The 24,932-nt window shown below is 45.1% G+C and overlaps 1 long non-coding RNA gene across 1 annotated transcript; it reads right to left on the bottom strand.

The window, feature by feature from the left end:
* Positions 1–1,279: 1,279 nt before the first annotated feature.
* Positions 1,280–4,084, bottom strand: LOC138657838 (uncharacterized). Its single transcript, XR_011317215.1, has 3 exons — positions 4,007–4,084; positions 3,081–3,266; positions 1,280–2,285 (listed from the first exon to the last, which is right to left on the bottom strand). It is a non-coding gene; the product is annotated as an uncharacterized lncRNA (long non-coding RNA).
* Between the last annotated feature and the right edge of the window lie 20,848 nt (positions 4,085–24,932).

Here is a 24,932-nt window from a genome sequence, read left to right as displayed (position 1 = left end):
TTCCACTCTGCACATGTTGCAGAGGCTGTGGCAGCGGCAACAAACCCTGAAGCAGTATGTCATGTCGTATAGCCTGACCCAATGCAGTACGGAGGTGGCATATATCACATATAGAGAGTGGGCACAGATTAAGGACCTCTGCACAGTTTTGAAATGGCTACTAAGATGGTTAGCATCGACAACACTGTCATCAGCATCACTATTACAGTCATTTATATGCTGGAGCAGACATTTAATAGCCTGCGGGAGGAGATGGTGGTCTCAGAAAAAGAGGAGGAAGCAGAGGAAGCTGCGGAAGGGATAACATTGTCTCAAAGTTCAAGACTGTCGTCACACAGATGGGTGCCAAGGGAGGGTGGATTACTGCGATTGAGGGGGGCTGGTGATGATAACTGTTATCGAAGGTGCAAGATCCGAGGAACAAATGGAGGAGGAAGAGGTGATGGGTGAGCAACTGTCAGATGAAGAGGATAATCCTCCCCTCTCTGTTGTTTGGGGTTGGCGGGAGAGGATGGAGGAAAGGAGCCTCATAGTTACCCAGCCACAAACACAGCATGGGCTCGGACCTCATGGTAGAGCCCAACGTATGAGTGCCTTCTTGCTGCACTATCTGCAACATGATCCCCATATAGTAATGATTGGGAATAATGCTGACTACTGGGTTGCCACTTTATTAGATCAAGGTTATAAAAACAAATTTTGCCACATGATTCCCATTTTAGAAAAGGACCTGCGAATGCTGCAGTATCGAAATATGCTTTTATACAACCTCAAGAGAGCTTTTCCAAAAGACGTTAGTGAAGCACACAGTTCGCATTGCAGCTGTATACTTACAATTCAATTCGTCAATGCCAAAACATTAGCGGATGCACATGTAAATTGTCTTATATTGGATTAACCTCACGTGAAATCCGGGTAGGTACCCGTGAACACGTTAGAGATATTTTGGCTGTAAGTGAGGTGGAACACATTGCTCTGTTAAAGACCATTCCTTGCCACTTTAGGTTGCATCACAAATGTAACCCAAAAGATCTTCAGGTGTTCTTGGTATCGATCGGGTTAGATGTGGCATTAGGGGCGGTGATATGAAATGCAACCCTAAAACAGCTAGAATGCAGTTGGAAAACAACATTAGGTACTATGGCTCCAATGGGTCTGAATGAGCAGTTAAGTTTTGCGTCATTTTTGTAATATGCATATTTGGTCATTACACAAATCATATAAGAAAAAAGCACTAATAAATACCAAATATAAAAGCAACAAAGTTTATTAAATATATTTAGAGTAAGAACACAAAATAAACAAAAAAGGGAATGTGACAGGGTGAGCCAGAAGCAGGTGGCACCAAACAGAGACAGGTTCCCTCAGGTATGTACATACACATCAGTAAATTATGCTCAGGACTAGATAAACCGATACAATGTGCAGAGATACATATATGCACAAAGAGAGTGTGGGGGGCTGTATACCACCTGTACACCGAGAGCGAAAAAAGACCCACAAAAGGATCAAGTAATGAAAGTACGTACCTAGGTGAACACTGGAGCTCTGAGGTGCCACCGTCCCCAACGCGCGTTTCGGCGCTTAAGCCTTCTTCAGGGGGATGGCATCCTTAGAGAACCAGGGTGTTAAATAAGGCAGATCGCCCAATCAGCCCACCGGAATAGTAAGGACACTGTGTGGGTGGCGCATGTGAACGCCAACAAAACCGGAAGCAGCAGCGGACGAGGGCGTCACCAGGCATGCCGGACCCAACGCGAAGCCCCGCCCACATGAAACACGTGAGCGGAGACAGACGCGCGGCCCCAGCAGAGACCAGGACAAGACGCCGTCACCCGTGGCCACCACCAGAAGGCGGCGCACATGCGCACCACAGTGCCCACACCAATAAACACCGGAGCAGCCACTATAAGTGTAAAATGTGCAGAATATAGATGCCACAATAAGTAGATGCATAATTATAACCAGCTTGCTAAGCAAGTAAAAGTGATACATGATAAAATTACATGTGAAAGTGTGACAAATAGTGCATGGTAGGTAACCACATTAGAACAATATAAAGACATAGATAACATACAATAAAATTGCATGAAATGCAAGTAATAGCAAAAAAAACACACAGCAATGGCTGCAGGCTAGTGGAAGTGCAAAAAACACAATAAATACAATAAAAATGGCTGCAAGGCACTGTAGGAGAAACGTAGATAGATCCACGATGAGTACAAGGACGAAATGCAGTAGTTTCTTCTGGGGCTGAATGAACATACGAATAAGTGAAGTAAGCACTAAAAACAGGATAAAAAATTAAAGATATTGTTAAACAATAAAATAACACCAGATGTTAAAAATGCCAAAATTAAAAAAGCAACAAGTTTATCAGGGGGGATTTATAGAAACGGGGCGAAACTAAGAACCTCATTAAGGCCTTGCGGATGAACTGTGCGGAGCCTCCAAATCCAGTAAGATTCTCTCTGTGCCAATAGGCGACTAGAATTACCACCACGTAGACCAGAAACAATCCGGTCAATACCCTTCACATGGAAGCCAGAGGGGTCACAGGAATGGAATTTTCTAAAGTGGCGCGGGATGGTTTTCAAAGCCTCAACATTGTCCTCTTTAGCTGCTGCTAGAATATCGCGGACATGTTCCCGTGTTCGTATTTTTAATGCTCGTGTGGTAAGGCCCACGTAAATCTTGTTACATGGGCATGATGCATAATATACAACCATAGTGGTTGTACACGTGATAGTTTGTGTGATCACGAACTTACAGCCATCTGAAGAAAAAAAGTCCTGAGCGGGGACAATATTGGGGCATGCCACACACCTGCCACAGGGTTGGCATCCCCAAACACTGACTCGATGGGCGGGGCCAGCAGAGAAGATGGAAGGTGGAGGACTAGGTGTAAGATAACTCTTTACAAGATGGTCACCCAGATTTTGGGATCTGCGGGCCGTGATTGATGGTTGGGATGGTAAATATTGGCTGAGGATTGGATCGGCCAGAAGAATCGGCCAGTATTTAGTGACAATATCATACATACTCCTCCATTGAGAATGATATTGTGTGACCATTCTTACCTGTGAGTTTTCCTTGATTGAGCCAGCAGAATATAACAATTGGTGCCTTCCAGTATTTCTAGCTCTGTTATACGCTCTCTTGAGACACCTCTTGCTATAACCCCTTTCCAAGAATCGTTGCGTCATCTCTCTAGCTTGTACCTCAAAATCTTCATTAGACGAACAGATCCTCTTGATGCGGAGAAACTGGCCAACAGGGACAGAATTAATCACATGAGGTGGGTGGGAAGATGAGGCATGCAGTACAGAATTGACCGCTGTCTCCTTACGGAAGGCATCGGCAAGCAAGACACCATTTTCACCCCTCCTCACAGAGACATCCAAAAAATCTATCGAATCAAAATCAAATTTGTATGACAAATGAATATTCAAATCATTATTGTTCAATTCAGAAAAGAAAGACTGCAACTCATAAGTGGTACCCCGCCAGATCAGGAAAATATCATCAATGTAGCGGGCCCAAAAAATGACCCGCTCCATTGATGGACCCTGATCTGACGAGAAAAGGTCCTTCTCCCACAGCCCCAGGAACAGATTTGCATAAGAAGGCGCACAAGCCGCGCCCATCGCAGTTCCCTGGAGCTGCAGGTAGAAGGACCCATTGAATAAGAAAAAATTGTGAGTTAACAAAAAACGTAACAGAATAATCAAAAAATCATTGTCCCCGGAGGAGAAGCTAGTCATGGACAAAAAGTATAGGACCGCCCTCAAACCATCCTGGTGACGAATATTCGTATAAAGCGACTCAACGTCACATGTGACCAGGATCATATCCTCGTCAATATGTACGGAGTCAATCTTTTTGAGGAAATCAGAAGTATCCTTCAAATAAGAAGGAATGGTCTCCACCAGGGGTTTGAGGAACGAGTCAATATACTTACCGATGCCCTCCGTAAGCCCACCCACCCCAGAGATGATAGGCCTACCTGGAGGACTGCGCAGGTTCTTATGCACCTTAGGGAGAAGGTACAGTGTAGATATGCGAGGATCCTTAATCAACAGAACATCACGTACTTGTTGAGTGATTATGCCGTCATCCAAAGCCCTTAGTACAATTTTTGACAATTCCCCCTTATAGGAAACAAGAGGATTGAAGGTTAATTTCTTGTAACAAGAGGCATCTCTGAGGAGACGGTAAGCCTCAGAGAGATACATCTTGATAGGCCAGATCACCACGTTCCCGCCCTTGTCAGCCGGTTTGAAAACCACGTCTTTAAGTTTTTTTAGTCTGCTCAAACCCAAGGCTTCAGCCTTAGACAAGTTGTTATAACTAGTAGATGTGGAGATCCTGTCAAACTCATTAGAAACAAGTCTGACAAATATGTCAACATTGGGGCATAGAGACAAGGGCGGGAACCTGGCAGACCTCGGGCGTAAAGATGACGGCAACCTACCCAGAGAAGGACCAATATGCTCCCGGGCCAGTTCCTCCAGCATTCTAAGGGCCGACTGTTCTTCGGGTAGAGGAAAAGCCTGTTGAATGTCGTCACTGTGGTGCCATTTTTTAAAAATAAGAGACCTTGCAAACATATGTAGGTCCTTAAGGGCCACGAAGGGATCAAACCGCATGCTGGGAGAAAATGTAAGGCCTTTAGAAAGTAAACAGATCTCATCTGAACTTAAATTATGCTCTGATAAATTAATTACCTTAAGGGCATCGTTTTTATTCAAACGCTCTGGGCCACGCTTATTACTATTAGATTTCTGGTCCCACTTCCTCTTGCCAGAATTACCAAAACGGGTTTGCATAGAGCGCTGTGATGTATCCGATGTTTCCCCAGAAGATGAAACCGAGGAGACGGAAGGGGATCTCTGACTCCTATTAAAAACTGTTCTTTTCCATCTATATACAGTTTTACGTTGGAAATCAGTATTATCACGAAGTAGTTTCTTAGCGTGTGTAGTTTTAATCTGGGATTCCCAATCCGCTGAGCTTTTATCTAAAGTATTGTTAAATGCCAGAATATTCTCTGCAGAGGCCAGCTTCTTATACTCCACAAAGAGACCATCAATCTCAGTTTCCAGTAACAAAACAGATTTCTTATTGTACTCAACCAGTAGTTCCATAAATTGAAAGGATGCTTTAGTGCAGACTTCCTCCCATCTAGTGGTAAATGTATCGTCAGTAATCGGGAAGGAGGGAAAAACCTGAATACGTAGGCCACGTGGTATAAGGTTCTTTTTGAGATAATTCTCCAGGAACGCCCTGTTCCACCAAATCTTAGTCCGTTTATGCAGCAATTTTTTAATATGCAATTGCAATGCTGTAATATCCCCTTGATCACCTGTTGCTACACTAGCAGAACCACTGTCAAACACCTGTGCAACCTGTGATTGCCAGGCAACATCCCTGGATCTGTAATCCATTAGACCTAAAAGAATCTGTGAAAATACACAGCATCAATATAGAGCAAAAAAGATAAGGTCTGCACCCACTACCACGTCAGGAATGGTGCAAAAGTATAGAGGTAAGTGCCACTAATAACACAAATCATATAAGAAAAAAGCACTAATAAATACCAAATATAAAAGCAACAAAGTTTATTAAATATATTTAGAGTAAGAACACAAAATAAACAAAAAAGGGAATGTGACAGGGTGAGCCAGAAGCAGGTGGCACCAAACAGAGACAGGTTCCCTCAGGTATGTACATACACATCAGTAAATTATGCTCAGGACTAGATAAACCGATACAATGTGCAGAGATACATATATGCACAAAGAGAGTGTGGGGGGCTGTATACCACCTGTACACCGAGAGCGAAAAAAGACCCACAAAAGGATCAAGTAATGAAAGTACGTACCTAGGTGAACACTGGAGCTCTGAGGTGCCACCGTCCCCAACGCGCGTTTTGGCGCTTAAGTCTTCTTCCGGGGGATGGCATCCTTAGAGAACCAGGGTGTTAAATAAGGCAGATCGCCCAATCAGCCCACCGGAATAGTAAGGACACTGTGTGGGTGGCGCATGTGAACGCCAACAAAACCGGAAGCAGCAGCGGACGAGGGCGTCACCAGGCATGCCGGACCCAACGCGAAGCCCTGTCACATTCCCTTTTTTGTTTATTTTGTGTTCTTACTCTAAATATATTTAATAAACTTTGTTGCTTTTATATTTGGTATTTATTAGTGCTTTTTTCTTATATGATTTGTGTTATTAGTGGCACTTACCTCTATACTTTTGCACCATTCCTGACGTGGTAGTGGGTGCAGACCTTATCTTTTTTGCTCTATATTGATGCTGTGTATTTTCACAGATTCTTTTAGGTCTAATGGATTACAGATCCAGGGATGTTGCCTGGCAATCACAGGTTGCACAGGTGTTTGACAGTGGTTCTGCTAGTGTAGCAACAGGTGATCAAGGGGATATTACAGCATTGCAATTGCATATTAAAAAATTGCTGCATAAACGGACTAAGATTTGGTGGAACAGGGCGTTCCTGGAGAATTATCTCAAAAAGAACCTTATACCACGTGGCCTACGTATTCAGGTTTTTCCCTCCTTCCCGATTACTGACGATACATTTACCACTAGATGGGAGGAAGTCTGCACTAAAGCATCCTTTCAATTTATGGAACTACTGGTTGAGTACAATAAGAAATCTGTTTTGTTACTGGAAACTGAGATTGATGGTCTCTTTGTGGAGTATAAGAAGCTGGCCTCTGCAGAGAATATTCTGGCATTTAACAATACTTTAGATAAAAGCTCAGCGGATTGGGAATCCCAGATTAAAACTACACACGCTATGAAACTACTTCGTGATAATACTGATTTCCAACGTAAAACTGTATGTAGATGGAAAAGAACAGTTTTTAATAGGAGTCAGAGATCCCCTTCCGTCTCCTCGGTTTCATCTTCTGGGGAAACATCGGATACATCACAGCGCTCTATGCAAACCCGTTTTGGTAATTCTGGCAAGAGGAAGTGGGACCAGAAATCTAATAGTAATAAGCGTGGCCCAGAGCGTTTGAATAAAAACGATGCCCTTAAGGTAATTAATTTATCAGAGCATAATTTAAGTTCAGATGAGATCTGTTTACTTTCTAAAGGCCTTACATTTTCTCCCAGCATGCGGTTTGATCCCTTCGTGGCCCTTAAGGACCTACATATGTTTGCAAGGTCTCTTATTTTTAAAAAATGGCACCACAGTGACGACATTCAACAGGCTTTTCCTCTACCCGAAGAACAGTCGGCCCTTAGAATGCTGGAGGAACTGGCCCGGGAGCATATTGGTCCTTCTCTGGGTAGGTTACCGTCATCTTTACGCCCGAGGTCTGCCAGGTTCCCGCCCTTGTCTCTATGCCCCAATGTTGACATATTTGTCAGACTTGTTTCTAATGAGTTTGACAGGATCTCCACATCTACTAGTTATAACAACTTGTCTAAGGCTGAAGCCTTGGGTTTGAGCAGACTAAAAAAACTTAAAGACGTGGTTTTCAAACCGGCTGACAAGGGCGGGAACGTGGTGATCTGGCCTATCAAGATGTATCTCTCTGAGGCTTACCGTCTCCTCAGAGATGCCTCTTGTTACAAGAAATTAACCTTCAATCCTCTTGTTTCCTATAAGGGGGAATTGTCAAAAATTGTACTAAGGGCTTTGGATGACGGCATAATCACTCAACAAGTACGTGATGTTCTGTTGATTAAGGATCCTCACATATCTACACTGTACCTTCTCCCTAAGGTGCATAAGAACCTGCGCAGTCCTCCAGGTAGGCCTATCATCTCTGGGGTGGGTGGGCTTACGGAGGGCATCGGTAAGTATATTGACTCGTTCCTCAAACCCCTGGTGGAGACCATTCCTTCTTATTTGAAGGATACTTCTGATTTCCTCAAAAAGATTGACTCCGTACATATTGACGAGGATATGATCCTGGTCACATGTGACGTTGAGTCGCTTTATACGAATATTCGTCACCAGGATGGTTTGAGGGCGGTCCTATACTTTTTGTCCATGACTAGCTTCTCCTCCGGGGACAATGATTTTTTGATTATTCTGTTATGTTTTTTGTTAACTCACAATTTTTTCTTATTCAATGGGTCCTTCTACCTGCAGCTCCAGGGAACTGCGATGGGCGCGGCTTGTGCGCCTTCTTATGCAAATCTGTTCCTGGGGCTGTGGGAGAAGGACCTTTTCTCGTCAGATCAGGGTCCATCAATGGAGCGGGTCATTTTTTGGGCCCGCTACATTGATGATATTTTCCTGATCTGGCGGGGTACCACTTATGAGTTGCAGTCTTTCTTTTCTGAATTGAACAATAATGATTTGAATATTCATTTGTCATACAAATTTGATTTTGATTCGATAGATTTTTTGGATGTCTCTGTGAGGAGGGGTGAAAATGGTGTCTTGCTTGCCGATGCCTTCCGTAAGGAGACAGCGGTCAATTCTGTACTGCATGCCTCATCTTCCCACCCACCTCATGTGATTAATTCTGTCCCTGTTGGCCAGTTTCTCCGCATCAAGAGGATCTGTTCGTCTAATGAAGATTTTGAGGTACAAGCTAGAGAGATGACGCAACGATTCTTGGAAAGGGGTTATAGCAAGAGGTGTCTCAAGAGAGCGTATAACAGAGCTAGAAATACTGGAAGGCACCAATTGTTATATTCTGCTGGCTCAATCAAGGAAAACTCACAGGTAAGAATGGTCACACAATATCATTCTCAATGGAGGAGTATGTATGATATTGTCACTAAATACTGGCCGATTCTTCTGGCCGATCCAATCCTCAGCCAATATTTACCATCCCAACCATCAATCACGGCCCGCAGATCCCAAAATCTGGGTGACCATCTTGTAAAGAGTTATCTTACACCTAGTCCTCCACCTTCCATCTTCTCTGCTGGCCCCGCCCATCGAGTCAGTGTTTGGGGATGCCAACCCTGTGGCAGGTGTGTGGCATGCCCCAATATTGTCCCCGCTCAGGACTTTTTTTCTTCAGATGGCCGTAAGTTCGTGATCACACAAACTATCACGTGTACAACCACTATGGTTGTATATTATGCATCATGCCCATGTAACAAGATTTACGTGGGCCTTACCACACGAGCATTAAAAATACGAACACGGGAACATGTCCGCGATATTCTAGCAGCAGCTAAAGAGGACAATGTTGAGGCTTTGAAAACCATCCCGCGCCATTTTAGAAAATTCCATTCCTGTGACCCCTCTGGCTTCCATGTGAAGGGTATTGACCGGATTGTTTCTGGTCTACGTGGTGGTAATTCTAGTCGCCTATTGGCACAGAGAGAATCTTACTGGATTTGGAGGCTCCGCACAGTTCATCCGCAAGGCCTTAATGAGGTTCTTAGTTTCGCCCCGTTTCTATAAATCCCCCCTGATAAACTTGTTGCTTTTTTAATTTTGGCATTTTTAACATCTGGTGTTATTTTATTGTTTAACAATATCTTTAATTTTTTATCCTGTTTTTAGTGCTTACTTCACTTATTCGTATGTTCATTCAGCCCCAGAAGAAACTACTGCATTTCGTCCTTGTACTCATCGTGGATCTATCTACGTTTCTCCTACAGTGCCTTGCAGCCATTTTTATTGTATTTATTGTGTTTTTTGCACTTCCACTAGCCTGCAGCCATTGCTGTGTGTTTTTTTTGCTATTACTTGCATTTCATGCAATTTTATTGTATGTTATCTATGTCTTTATATTGTTCTAATGTGGTTACCTACCATGCACTATTTGTCACACTTTCACATGTAATTTTATCATGTATCACTTTTACTTGCTTAGCAAGCTGGTTATAATTATGCATCTACTTATTGTGGCATCTATATTCTGCACATTTTACACTTATAGTGGCTGCTCCGGTGTTTATTGGTGTGGGCACTGTGGTGCGCATGTGCGCCGCCTTCTGGTGGTGGCCACGGGTGACGGCGTCTTGTCCTGGTCTCTGCTGGGGCCGCGCGTCTGTCTCCGCTCACGTGTTTCATGTGGGCGGGGCTTCGCGTTGGGTCCGGCATGCCTGGTGACGCCCTCGTCCGCTGCTGCTTCCGGTTTTGTTGGCGTTCACATGCGCCACCCACACAGTGTCCTTACTATTCCGGTGGGCTGATTGGGCGATCTGCCTTATTTAACACCCTGGTTCTCTAAGGATGCCATCCCCCTGAAGAAGGCTTAAGCGCCGAAACGCGCGTTGGGGACGGTGGCACCTCAGAGCTCCAGTGTTCACCTAGGTACGTACTTTCATTACTTGATCCTTTTGTGGGTCTTTTTTCGCTCTCGGTGTACAGGTGGTATACAGCCCCCCACACTCTCTTTGTGCATATATGTATCTCTGCACATTGTATCGGTTTATCTAGTCCTGAGCATAATTTACTGATGTGTATGTACATACCTGAGGGAACCTGTCTCTGTTTGGTGCCACCTGCTTCTGGCTCACCCTGTCACATTCCCTTTTTTGTTTATTTTGTGTTCTTACTCTAAATATATTTAATAAACTTTGTTGCTTTTATATTTGGTATTTATTAGTGCTTTTTTCTTATATGATTTGTGTAATGACCAAATATGCATATTACAAAAATGACGCAAAACTTAACTGCTCATTCAGACCCATTGGAGCCATAGTACCTAATGTTGTTTTCCAACTGCATTCTAGCTGTTTTAGGGTTGCATTTCATATCACCGCCCCTAATGCCACATCTAACCCGATCGATACCAAGAACACCTGAAGATCTTTTGGGTTACATTTGTGATGCAACCTAAAGTGGCAAGGAATGGTCTTTAACAGAGCAATGTGTTCCACCTCACTTACAGCCAAAATATCTCTAACGTGTTCACGGGTACCTACCCGGATTTCACGTGAGGTTAATCCAATATAAGACAATTTACATGTGCATCCGCTAATGTTTTGGCATTGACGAATTGAATTGTAAGTATACAGCTGCAATGCGAACTGTGTGCTTCACTAACGTCTTTTGGAAAAGCTCTCTTGAGGTTGTATAAAAGCATATTTCGATACTGCAGCATTCGCAGGTCCTTTTCTAAAATGGGAATCATGTGGCAAAATTTGTTTTTATAACCTTGATCTAATAAAGTGGCAACCCAGTAGTCAGCATTATTCCCAATCATTACTATATGGGGATCATGTTGCAGATAGTGCAGCAAGAAGGCACTCATACGTTGGGCTCTACCATGAGGTCCGAGCCCATGCTGTGTTTGTGGCTGGGTAACTATGAGGCTCCTTTCCTCCATCCTCTCCCGCCAACCCCAAACAACAGAGAGGGGAGGATTATCCTCTTCATCTGACAGTTGCTCACCCATCACCTCTTCCTCCTCCATTTGTTCCTCGGATCTTGCACCTTCGATAACAGTTATCATCACCAGCCCCCCTCAATCGCAGTAATCCACCCTCCCTTGGCACCCATCTGTGTGACGACAGTCTTGAACTTTGAGACAATGTTATCCCTTCCGCAGCTTCCTCTGCTTCCTCCTCTTTTTCTGAGACCACCATCTCCTCCCGCAGGCTATTAAATGTCTGCTCCAGCATATAAATGACTGTAATAGTGATGCTGATGACAGTGTTGTCGATGCTAACCATCTTAGTAGCCATTTCAAAACTGTGCAGAGGTCCTTAATCTGTGCCCACTCTCTATATGTGATATATGCCACCTCCGTACTGCATTGGGTCAGGCTATACGACATGACATACTGCTTCAGGGTTTGTTGCCGCTGCCACAGCCTCTGTAACATGTGCAGAGTGGAATTCTACCATGTCGGTGCATATCAACTTCGCACCATTAACGGACACAGCCTTCCCTGGATGCAGGCTCAGCGGAGACAGCCATTGATCAAATTCAGCCTGTAGAGCTGTCCACAACTCTTCAGCTGTATGACTGCGATCTCCAAAGCATATCACTTTTAAGACTGCCTGATTGCGGTGAACCCTGACTGCGCACTTAGTAGTTGGTGATGGTTTGCTATGCACTGTTGGAATGTGTGTTTCATGAAGGCAGAGGTTGAGGGCACAGGTGGAGGCCCTAGAGGAGATAGAGGAGGAAGAAGAAGTTAATGTGGCACCCCTAGGGGTATTTGCCACAAAAATAGTTACTGACACTAAATGCGAATACTAAAATAGCAAGACTGCACTACCACCTCCGGCCAGAAGGGGGAGCTCCAGAGACTCCCCTTGATCCATTCTGGTCTGAGAGAAGAAATGGCAGTTGGGCTAAGGAGCTGATAGTGAGAGGTCATACAGCTGAATTTCTAACAGCCCTATGACGGTTTCCAGGCCCAAATCACCGGCCTGAGGAGAAGAGGGACAGAGAAAAGGGACATTGTGAGAACCGGGTAGCATTAATCACTACCCAGAACAGGCGCAAAGACGGATACCGGATCCGTGGCTGTATTCATTATATATAATACAGCAACCGGAAAAACGTGAGGTGATATCAGCTTCACTAGGGCCGGACGCAGCAACAGACACAGAGTTCAGCGGTACTCCTGAAGGGGATAAGCAGATAAAAGGACTCGGGTTGCCCGTCGAACCAGGACCCGGAGGGGACAGATTGGGCCGGCAGCCAGTTCACATACAGCAGCAGGGCCACACAGAAATTGCGCACAATAAGAGGCGAAGACCCCGGCAGGGTCAAAGTAACTCAGAGTTCCCATACAGACTCCGGTGACAGGACTGGTTGTAAATCCCTTTATGTTGAAGTAAACTGGTTAAACGTTTCAGTGCCTCAGTCTTTCATTTGGACAATAGCCATCTATCCAGGATCGGGATCGTCACCGCTGGGAGAACCTGCTGCTGATCAAGTAAGTGCCTGTCCCCTCACGATACCCCTTACACTGTGCATTGCCTGAGGCCACAGCACCGGGTCAAGCCACCTGTGACATCCCCCTCAAGAGACAGACCCCATTGGTCCGGTGCTGGGTATCCCGGTCTCCTGGGCGTCACAATTGGCGTCACGAACAGGATCTAGCCAGCCCGTATACCGGGTATTGTGTGCCGTGATTGGAGCCCAAAACTGTGAAAACTTGGATGAAAAATCTTGAAAATTGACTTTATTAAAGAAAAATCCATTCCCCATTGAAAACTATTGAAAGTGACTTTTCCCCATTGGTTATAATGGAGTAAAGATGGCCGCCATCCCCTGAGGTAATCACCTCATAACCGTTAGGCACGAGACTGTTAATTGAGCTACGCCATCACCTGAGCCCCAGTCTAACTGAAAAACTTCAGAATCCACCATTACAGAGCGCACGGCCGGCAGGAGCAGCAGGGGGCGTGTCATTGTGGGCGGCACCAAGCTGAGCGCTCTGACATCAGAGCAAGGGGAAAATCGATCCTGCTGCACAGCGAAACGAATCTACACTATCCCGACGGAAGCGGAGGACCGGAAGGGTCCGGATTAACTAAGGGGGCACAGTATGTCGCAGCACGGAGACGCCGCAGCATCCGGCGACGCTAATGCAGCTGAAAGACAGAGTGTAGATAGAGAGTCCGGTAGCGCAGCGGTGCAGGGAGTGGCGCCCATCATGCCGGTGCTGATGCCATATACCCCGGGTGGCCCATGGCTTCCAATGTATGAAGGTGAGCCTAATACCCTTGACGATTTCAGAGAAAAGATGCTGGCCCATTTTGACATGTTCCCCGTGGGTGAAGTTCAGCGTGTTAGTCTCCTGATGATGCAGTTAAGTGGCCATGCTAAGCGAGAAGTCACAGCATGGGCAGCTGATCTAAAAGGCACTGTTGAACGCATATTTGCTGGATTAAAAGCTACATTTGAAACCACTGCCAGCAGCAAAGCTAAAGTACGATTCTTTAATTGCAAACAAAAAGTTAATGAGGGCGTGAGAGACTTTGCCTTAAACCTGCAGGAAGCCCTTAAATCACTTACACTGGCTGAACCCATTTTTAACACCGGAGCGGATAAACTGCTAAGAGATCAATTTATTGAGGGACTCTACACCCCTTCTCACCGGGGGCATGTGAGCATGCTTGTTTTTAAGAACCCTGAATTGACATTTGCCCAATTAAAGGAGAGCGTTATACGTCTCCAGCTGGCAGAGGCACCTCGGGATCAGGAGCCTGCGCAACTCATGGCAGAGGCTCCTCAACAACATGGAGTACCAGTGACATCAGCTATGTCCGGGGCCATTGCTAAGCCCCTGGGGCCCAGTACTAATGAGGCTTTTCAACAAAAGCTTGACTCTTTAACTGATGTTGTTGCTTCAATGGCTAAAACCATGCAGGAGATGAGAGGACCCAAGATGGAGTTGTCAAACCGTAGAGAAGGTGTTCCATGGATGAGACCCCGGAGATACCCGACATGGAGAGGACGACCCCGCGACCGCTACCAACCGGATGGACAGCCCATTTGCCGCCGTTGCCAGCAGCCAGGTCACTTTGCACGAGATTGTGATTTAAACGGGAATCCCCTGGGAATGCGGGCCGCTTCGCAGGAATGAACTTTCAAGGCCCAACACCCTGGCACGACAGGTACATCGGAGGACGACCCATTATCCCTATCGTGCTGGACGGAATGCCCCTCAACGCTTTGCTGGACACAGGTTCCCAGATTTCATCTATACCGTATATCCTTTATAAGAGGTACTGGGCTGATGCAGATATTGATAAAGGGCCCTCTGATGTTGAACTAGATATATGGGCCAGTAATGGTAAGTTGGTACCGAAACTAGGATTCAGGGAGATGACCATAAAGATTGGTAAAGTAGAATTGAAGAAACAAGGTATAATTGTTGTTGATGTTGACCGGCGGAACTGTGAACCAACTGTATTGATAGGAATGAATGTGTTAGAGAACTGCTTTTCCGAAGTCATTTCTGTCTTACAGCAGATTGCTGAAACTGCCCAATCCTGCCAGCAGAGAGTTCTCCGGAGGGAAATAAAAGTATTGATGTTAAGGCAACAGGTAGAAGTTGCAGGTGGAGAAATCGGCAGTGTGAGGGTAAGTGATCCAACGTCTATTGTAATCCCACCAAAAACAGAAATGCTGGTATGGTGTAGAGCAGCCATTGGTACTAAGGGACGAGATTATCAAGCCTTAATAGAACCAGTGTACACTGACAGCAGGCCCACTATACTCACAGCACGAGGGATAGTCGAGGTACACCGGGGACGAGTGCCGGTACGACTTTTGAACTGTGGAGAGGAAGAGGTCACTTTGCCAAGGTATGCTACAATGGCAAAGCTATATACTGTTGACAACAATGCCATCACAACCATTGAGCCCTTAGAACCAACCTGTCAGGTGGAAGGCAATGGCTCAGATGGAGAATTGGAGGATTGGTGCCAACAGCTACACGTGGGCATAAATTCAACACCTACCCATCAAAAACAAGGGGTGTATAGGCTAGTGACGGAATATGAACAAGTCTTCAGTAAACACCCATTGGACTTCGGACGGATAGAAGGGGTAGAACACACAATCCCCACCGGTGACCATCCCCCAATAAAAGAAAGATATAGACCCATACCGCCCGCTCACTATCAGTGTGCAAAAGATATGCTGAGGGAGATGAAACAGGCCGGGGTAATACGAGACAGCTGTAGCCCCTGGGCGGCCCCTCTAGTGATTGTCAAAAAAAAGGACGGAACCATGAGAATGTGCGTAGACTACCGGAAGATTAATAACATCACCCATAAAGACGCCTACCCTTTGCCTAGGATAGAAGAGTCCTTAACTGCTTTGAAATCTGCTAATTATTTTTCCACCTTAGACTTAACAAGCGGGTATTGGCAAGTCCCTGTGGCTGAGAGAGATAAGGAAAAGACGGCATTCACCACACCAATGGGTCTATGTGAATTTAATCGCATGCCGTTCGGACTCTGCAACGCATACGGTACCTTCCAGCGGCTGATGGAATGCTGCCTCGGACACAAGAACTTCGAGACCGTCCTCCTGTACCTAGATGATGTGATCGTCTACTCAAAGACTTACGAACAACACTTAATAGACCTGGCAGAAGTGTTCGAAGCCTTATCCAGGTACGGCATGAAAGTCAAGCCATCCAAATGTCACCTTCTCAAGCCAAAGGTACAGTACCTGGGACACATCGTGAGTTCGGAGGGAGTAGCACCAGATCCCGAGAAATTAAGCGCCATAAGGGATTGGCCAAGACCTACCAGCGCAAAAGAAGTGAGACAATTCCTGGGATTGGTGGGTTACTATCGCAGATTTATAAAAGGATTTACCAAGTTGGCAGCACCCTTGCAAGACACCTTGGTAGGGCAGAGGAAGAAACCTTCAAACCGAAACCCTCCTTTTCAGTGGAACAACGAAAGGGAAGACTCCTTTGAACAACTAAAGAAGGCACTAACCGGAGAAGAGGTTCTGGCATACCCAGATTACCATCAACCTTTCATCCTCTACACCGATGCCAGTAATGTGGGACTAGGAGCGGTGCTGTCACAAAAGCAAGAAGGTCGGGAGAAAGTCATCGCCTTTGCAAGTAGAAAGCTCCGGCCTACTGAAAGAAATCCAGAAAATTATAGCTCCTTCAAATTGGAACTACTGGCAGTAGTTTGGGCTGTGACTGAACGTTTCAAACACTATCTGGCCGCTGCAGAATTTATTGTATATACTGACAACAATCCGTTGACCCACCTGGACACAGCCAAATTAGGTGCGTTAGAACAGCGATGGATAGCCCGGTTATCTAATTACAACTTCAAGATCAAGTATCGAGCAGGTCGCAAGAATGGAAATGCCGATGCCCTATCCCAGATGCCACACTTGAGAGATGTAGAAGAAGAAACGGGGGAGCTTGAAGAAATTGAACTACCAGCCTTCCATCATCCCAAGGCAAAACATCATCAGTCAAGTACCTATCAGAAACAACAAGAGGTGAATTTTAATCCGTTAACACACCATAGATGGGCTGACACCCAAGACAGCAATCCGGCTGTGAAGTTGGTGAAGGAACTGTTAACTGAGCAAAGTGCATATCCCGATGAGGATGCCCCAGAAGAGACGCATCAACTCTGGAAAGAGAGAGGCAAAATGTTCCTGTATCAAGGGAAGCTCTGTAGAAGGTACACCAATCCGAAAACACATGAATTGGTTTGGCAGATTATCGTGCCTAAACAAGATGTCAAGATGGTCCTCGAAGCTTACCATAATGGTGCTGGTCACTTTGGTTGGAAAAAGTTAGAAGTACTTCTAAGAGAAAGATTTTATTGGGTCGGGATGAGAAAATCAATCGAACAGTGGTGCAGAAATTGTGGCCCGTGCAACCTCAGAAGAAACGATCAAAAGAACCAAAGAGCACCACTGCAGCCCATAATCACCAAACAACCACTTGAACTTGTAGCCATAGACCACGTGAAGTTAATACCAAGCCGGTCCGGCTATGTCTATGCCTTGACCATCGTGGACCATTATTCACGCTTCTTGGTAGTAGTACCCGTAAAAGATCTGACAGCAAAAACAGCAGCCAAAGCGTTCCAAACGTACTTTTGTAGACCCCATGGATATCCGGAACAGGTTCTCACCGACCAAGGTACAGCCTTTGAATCAGAGATCTTCAGAGAATTCTGTAATATGTATGGTTGCAAAAAGATCCGGACGACGGCCTATCATCCACAAACAAACGGCTTATGCGAGAAGATGAACCATATTGTAATAGACCTACTAAAGACTTTACCTGAGACAGAAAGGAATCAATGGCCAGAGAAATTGCCTGACTTGGTGGATCTGTATAATCATGTCCCGATGAGCTCCACCAACTGCACCCCAGCTTACCTTATGCGTGCAAGACCCGGCCAATTACCAATCGATCTAGAAATGGGAATTCTGAAACCAGACGCAGGAGTTCAAGACTCCAATTGGGATATCATACGGCAAAAGCAGTATCGCCAAGTGCAAGAGAGTGTGGAAAGAAGCCTTCAGCAAACTAGAGAAAGACAAGAGCGAACTTTCAACCAGAATGCTCTAGCGACCCCATTAAGACCGGGTGACCAAGTGCTCAAGAGAAATCGTCGAACCAATAAACTGGACAATCAGTGGGAAGCCGTACCCTACACAGTTTTACCAACAAGAGTGGATAATCCTAAAATGTGTCTCATTAGCAAAAACGGAGGCTTAACATCTGTACTAGTGTCAAGAGACAATCTTAAATTATGCCTGGAAGCATTGAAAGAGCCAGACGTTGTCCAGCCAGAACCAGAAGTTATTCAACCCATACAGGTTCAACCAGTAAAGGAAAAAGAAGAGGAAATGTATCACACCTGTATAGGAGACTTTCCCAAAACCCTACTAACATACCATGGTAACAGGAACACATGGGCTACTTGCACAGTGAACAAGTCTGTATGATCATGTTCACACACCACCAAGAAACCTGAAGACACAAAAGAGAATATTAAAACCAAAGACACTCAGTTTGAAAAAATGTTGCAGTAATCCGCAAGTGCTAGTAAAAGATGTAAAAAACAGGGTATTTGGTTGATACGTTTTTTGCAAAAAATGTATACTAAGCTGCTCTACCAATCTTCACGGTATACCCTTATCAGAGCAGTCCTAACTAATGTATGCAATCCCTATCTGATGTATTTAAAAACCGTGAAGATTGGTAGAGCAGCTTAGTATACATTTTTTGCAAAAAACGTATCAACCAAATACCCTGTTTTTTACATCTTTTACTAGCACTTGCGGATTACTGCAACATTTTTTCAAACTGAGTGTCTTTGGTTTTAATATTCTCTTTTGTGTCTTAACATACCATGGTGCAGTAGTGGTTCCCATGGTGGCCTTTTACCCAACACCGAACCCAATACCAGAAGTCCCAAGACAGGAAGAGGCTGACCCCGTACTACAGGAGGTTCCAGGCCAGGAAGAACAGATTCCTGGTCAGAGTAATCCCATTCACGGTGGACTTGCCAACTCCATAGTCGTGGAATTATCTTTAGCAGAGCGGGCAGATTCTACATCCGCAGTAGACAGTAGTACACCACATGAAGAGACACCGCTATTACGTAGATCACAGCGTAGTACCCAGGGTCAATTACCGGCCAGGTATGCAGATTACCAACTATAAAGCTCATAATGTGAATTGTATATATGTTATGCCGTATATAGTTAAACAGAAAATGTAGTATAGTCATTGTTATCAGTCTGCAACGTTTAAGCCCAGTGCCTACAGAGACTTGTCTGTATGAACTTCTTGCATATTCTTGAACTTTTTATCAGCCCGGAGGCACTAAATCAAAGCTCCGGAAAGACTGCTTTTTGAATTTTGCTTTTTGCTCTTTTTGAACTTTCTTTAGACTTTATATTGATAACTCCGTTGGAAAAATGGAACTAAATTCCTGGACACTAAGTACAGTGCCTTTCCTAGTACCTTCAAGGATAGAACTGTATTAATGGACGCTATTTGAAGTGACTTTTTACAGAACTCTATTTTTGTTTCCTTGAGTGGTTTTTGTAACTTTTCATTTTTAAGACTCTGTACATATTAATTGTTATTTCAAAATGTTATCGTCCCACAGTCCCGGAGTACTGTTCTTAACTAAGGGGGAATGTGGCACCCCTAGGGGTATTTGCCACAAAAATAGTTACTGACACTAAATGCGAATACTAAAATAGCAAGACTGCACTACCACCTCCGGCCAGAAGGGGGAGCTCCAGAGACTCCCCTTGATCCATTCTGGTCTGAGAGAAGAAATGGCAGTTGGGCTAAGGAGCTGATAGTGAGAGGTCATACAGCTGAATTTCTAACAGCCCTATGACGGTTTCCAGGCCCAAATCACCGGCCTGAGGAGAAGAGGGACAGAGAAAAGGGACATTGTGAGAACCGGGTAGCATTAATCACTACCCAGAACAGGCGCAAAGACGGATACCGGATCCGTGGCTGTATTCATTATATATAATACAGCAACCGGAAAAACGTGAGGTGATATCAGCTTCACTAGGGCCGGACGCAGCAACAGACACAGAGTTCAGCGGTACTCCTGAAGGGGGTAAGCAGATAAAAGGACTCGGGTTGCCCGTCGAACCAGGACCCGGAGGGGACAGATTGGGCCGGCAGCCAGTTCACATACAGCAGCAGGGCCACACAGAAATTGCGCACAATAAGAGGCGAAGACCCCGGCAGGGTCAAAGTAACTCAGAGTTCCCATACAGACTCCGGTGACAGGACTGGTTGTAAATCCCTTTATGTTGAAGTAAACTGGTTAAACGTTTCAGTGCCTCAGTCTTTCATTTGGACAATAGCCATCTATCCAGGATCGGGATCGTCACCGCTGGGAGAACCTGCTGCTGATCAAGTAAGTGCCTGTCCCCTCACGATACCCCTTACACTGTGCATTGCCTGAGGCCACAGCACCGGGTCAAGCCACCTGTGACATCCCCCTCAAGAGACAGACCCCATTGGTCCGGTGCTGGGTATCCCGGTCTCCTGGGCGTCACATTAGCATGGTAACAGAGGAGGAGGAAGAAGCAGCAGATGCGATTGATGGGGCGGCTGATGGTGGTTGATGTCCACTGGTCCGCATTTTTGTGCAATGGGATTCCAACACTAAAGCATGTTGATTGCGCATGTGAAGGTTCATACATGTTGTAGTCAAATTATTGAAGATTTTACCTCGACTCAGTTTTTTTGCAAAGTTGGCAGATTACGTAAGCTGGCTCATCCTTTGGAGTGTCAAAAAAGGCCCAGGCTAGGCAACCCATGCCACCTTTGTGAGCTGCAGACCCACAGACGCTGCTGGTCAGAGGCACATTTGTGGCTGAGGATGCATCGTTCATCATGGCTGCATCACTATGTGTCTGCGATGGATGGCACAACGTAACCTCCACATCTTCCTCCTCAGATGACCTACTCAGCTGTGTGCTTGTATGTTCACGCCAACTGGGATCGAAACACATCATCCTCCGTGTTATCACCTTCCTTGCCATTGGAGTCACCCTCACCCTCCTCCTCTTCTTGCCCTGACAGCACAGTACAGTTTGCCTGAGCCTCAGATATCTGAGTCTGATCAGGATCACCTCCCCCCAGGGGTTAACGTCTGATGACGAGGGTCAGGATGCTGTTTGAACCACACTTCTTCCTGCCCCGGATCCAAGCTAAAAAAAAGTGGGCATTGGTGCAGATTTCCTCCTCTTGACTCTGAGAAAGCTTTTGCATACACTTCTGATGAACATGGCATAGAATGTGTGAACAGCGCTTGAGACTCACCCATCTGTGGTTCTGTACAGTCAGCTGAACGTTAGGATAGTTGGAGCTTGGGGAATTTGGGTGCCACATCTGTGGACTGTACTAGGTGATGTTGAGGTGGAGGAAGAGGAGGGGAGGCCAATTGAAGCTCCACTTGCCATCCGTTCGAGCGCATGCTCTTTTTGGGCATCATTGACAAGGTGTACCACTGTGTGCCTGACAAAGAAATGTTACTGGACGGGTTACACCACTATCTAAGTTGTCAGTTCTCTTTGCATAGGACGTGACGTTGCTTCAATCGTGCTTTCCCCGTTTCCCTACCCCATGTACACCTTGAACACCAAGCCTAATTCCCCTTCCACCACAGCCTCGCTTTTTCGCAGTCATGTTGCTCAGATAGTGTGGTAGGAGCACAGTATTAATAACAACCCAAAATTAGATTTTAAACTCTGCACCACCTCTGCAAACAGCTGAATTTCAGCGACAGTAAATTCAAAGTTGAAATATGGCATGCTGTATCGTTTTAGTCACAGAAATTTTTTTGGGGGGTCTAAGGATCAAGCCTCTATAACAAACTACATGCTACAAACTATTTTTCAACACAAAAAAGGGGAGAAGCCAGCACTGCTTATGGTCAGAGCGCAATACATAAAGTGCACATGCACATATTGATTTCTAACTGTATTTCAAAATGAGACATTTAGCAAACAATTGATTAATTCTTTGAGCCACCCCGCCACGCCAAGGCATTCTCATAATGGGGCAGTCCTACCCTACGTTTTTTATATTCGCTTTGCCATTACGGCCTCATAAATGTATTAAAAGCAAGACCACATTAAATGCAAACTGTAACTATTTTTCAAGTCAGGTGAGGTCACTTACTGTATGACGTTAATAACAGAAGAATTTGTTGGCCTATTTATCAGGTCTCTATAACAAACTAGATGCTACAAACTATTTTTCAAGTCAGGTCCCTTACTGTATAACATTAACATTAATAACAGAAGAATTTGTTTATGGCCTAAGTATCCGACCTCTGTAACACACTAGATTCTACAAACTATTTTTCATGTCAGGTCCCTTACTGTTTGATGTTAATAACAGAAGAATTTGTTTGTGGCCTATGTATCAGGCCTCTATAACACACTAGATGCTAAAAACACTTTTTCAAGTCAGGTCCCTTACTGAATGGCATTAATAATGGAAGAATTTGCTTGTGGCCTATGTATAAGCCCTCTATAACACACTAGATGCTGCAAACTATTTTTCAAGTCAGGTCCCTTACTGTATGACATTAATAACAGCTTTTGGATCAACCCAAACAAATGACAAAGTGTGATACAGTAGGTTGTCTAACTTCTTGCAACTGAAAAATTATAATTTTGTTTTAATGGGCCTTAGGTCTGAAGACAGGTTCATATCACTACCACAAAATGACTACGTGGGATACAGCAGGCTGTTTCACATTTAGCAACAGAAACAATTATAACTTTTTTAAGGTGCCTTAGGTCTGCAGACAGTTTTATTTCACCACAGCACTAAATTACAAGGTGGGATACAGCAGGCTGTTTAATGTTTTTTCACTAGCTACATGTGAATTAGAATGCTATACTCATGCATCGATCACAACAGAAGTAGTGCACAACACGTGCCTTGCTGGATATGTTTGTGCATCTCAGTATGGCCAAATAAGAAAAAAGTGCTGGAAGGTAAATTTAACAGCCACACTGGACAGTATCAAGCTACACTATCTGACTGATATGCAACCAACTATCTTACTAGCTAAGATAAGGAATACAGCAGGCTTTTCCACATTTAGCTACTGAAATAATATCATTTAGAATGCTATACTCGTGCATGCAGGACTATAGAAGCAGTATAGAGCATATAGCGTGGCACAGCTGTGAATTGTGCCTAAGTACAGTCATGGACAAAAATTTTGAGAATGAGACAAATATTAATTTTTCCAAAGTCTACTGCTTCATTTTTTCTAATGGCAATTTGCATATACTCCTGAATGTCAGAGTGATCAGCTTAACAGCAATTACTGTACTTGCAAAGTCAATTTTTGCCCAGAAAATGAACTTTACCCCCAAAACACATTTCAACATCATTGCAGTCCTGCCTTAAAAGGAGCAGCTAACATCGTTTTAGTGATTGATCCATTAACACAGGTGTGGGTGTTGATGAGGACAGGGCTGGCGGTCAATCAGTCATGATTAAGTAAGAATGACATCACTGGACACTTTAAAAGGAGACTGGTGCTTGGTATCATTGTTTCTCTTCAGTTAACCATGGTTATCTCTAAAGAAACACGTGCAGCCATCATTGCACTGCACAAAAATGGCCTAACAGGGAAGAGTATCGCAGCTACAAAGATTGCACCTCAGTCAACAATCTATCGCATCATCAAGAATTTCAAGGAGAGAGCTTCCATTGTTGTCAAAAAGGCTCCAGGGCGCCCAAGAAAGACTAGCAAGCGCCAGGACCGTATCTTAAAACTGTTTCAGCTGCGGGATCGGACTACCAGCAGTGCCGAGCTTGCTCAGGAATGGCAGCAGGCTGGTGTGAGTGCTTCTGCACGCACTGTGAGGCGGAGACACTTTGAGCAAGGCCAGGTTTCAAGGAGGGCAGCAAAGAAGCCACTTTTCTCCAGAAAAAACATCAGGGACCGACTGATATTCTGCCAAAGGTATAGGGAGTGGACTGCTGAGGACTGGGGCAAAGTCATTTTCTCTGATGAATCCCCTTTTTGATTGTTTGGGACATCTGGAAAACAGCGTATTCGGAGAAGAAGAGGTGAGCGATACCACCAGTCTTGTCTCATGCCAACGGTAAAGCATCCTGAAACCATTCATGTGTGGGGTTGCTTCTCAGCCAAGGGAATCGGCTCACTCACAGTCTTGCCTAAAAACACAGCCATGAATAAAGAATGGTACCAGAATGTCCTCCAAGAGCAACTTCTCCCTACCGTCCAAGAGCAGTTTGGTGCCCAACAATGCCTTTTCCAGCATGATGGAGCACCTTGCCATAAAGCAAAGGTGATAACTAAATGGCTCATGGAACAAAACATAGAGATTTTGGGTCCATGGCCTGGAAACTCCCCAGATCTTAATCCCATTGAGAACTTGTGGTCAATCATCAAGAGACGGGTGGACAAACAAAAACCAACAAATTCTGGCAAAATGCAAGCATTGATTATGCAAGAATGGACTGCTATCAGTCAGGAGTTGGTCCAGAGGTTGATTGAGAGCATGCCAGGGAGAATTGCAGAGGTCTTGAAGAAGAAGGGTCAACACTGCAAATATTGACTTGCTGCATTAACTCATTCTAACTGTCAATATAACCTATTGGTACTCATAATATGGTTGCAATTATATTTCTGTATGTGATATAAACATCAGACAAACACTAATAAAAACCAGAGTGTCAGGTCACCATTATCACCGCCGCGGCCCCTGCTGTCCGCTTTTACTTACCGCTCCTCGGCGTCCCGGCACGCTCCTGTTCCTGCGCCGCCTTCTCTGCTCGCTCTCCCGGCTCCTGCTTCCTGTCGGGCGTGCGCGCACTAGGGTGTCCTGCGCGTCCACAGCGCCCTCTACTGGGAGCACTTGTATGCGCACTCTGCCTTTTTCTTTGGACACTCTTTCCCCTGCTCTCTGTGGTCCTGGAGGACCATGACCCGGAAGGTATGCTGCCACTCTGCATTTAAGGCCGCCT

The sequence above is a fragment of the Ranitomeya imitator genome, chromosome 1 (genome assembly GCF_032444005.1).
Source record: "Ranitomeya imitator isolate aRanImi1 chromosome 1, aRanImi1.pri, whole genome shotgun sequence".
Lineage (NCBI taxonomy): Eukaryota > Metazoa > Chordata > Amphibia > Anura > Dendrobatidae > Ranitomeya > Ranitomeya imitator.
This window is presented reverse-complemented; position numbering and strand designations above follow the sequence as displayed.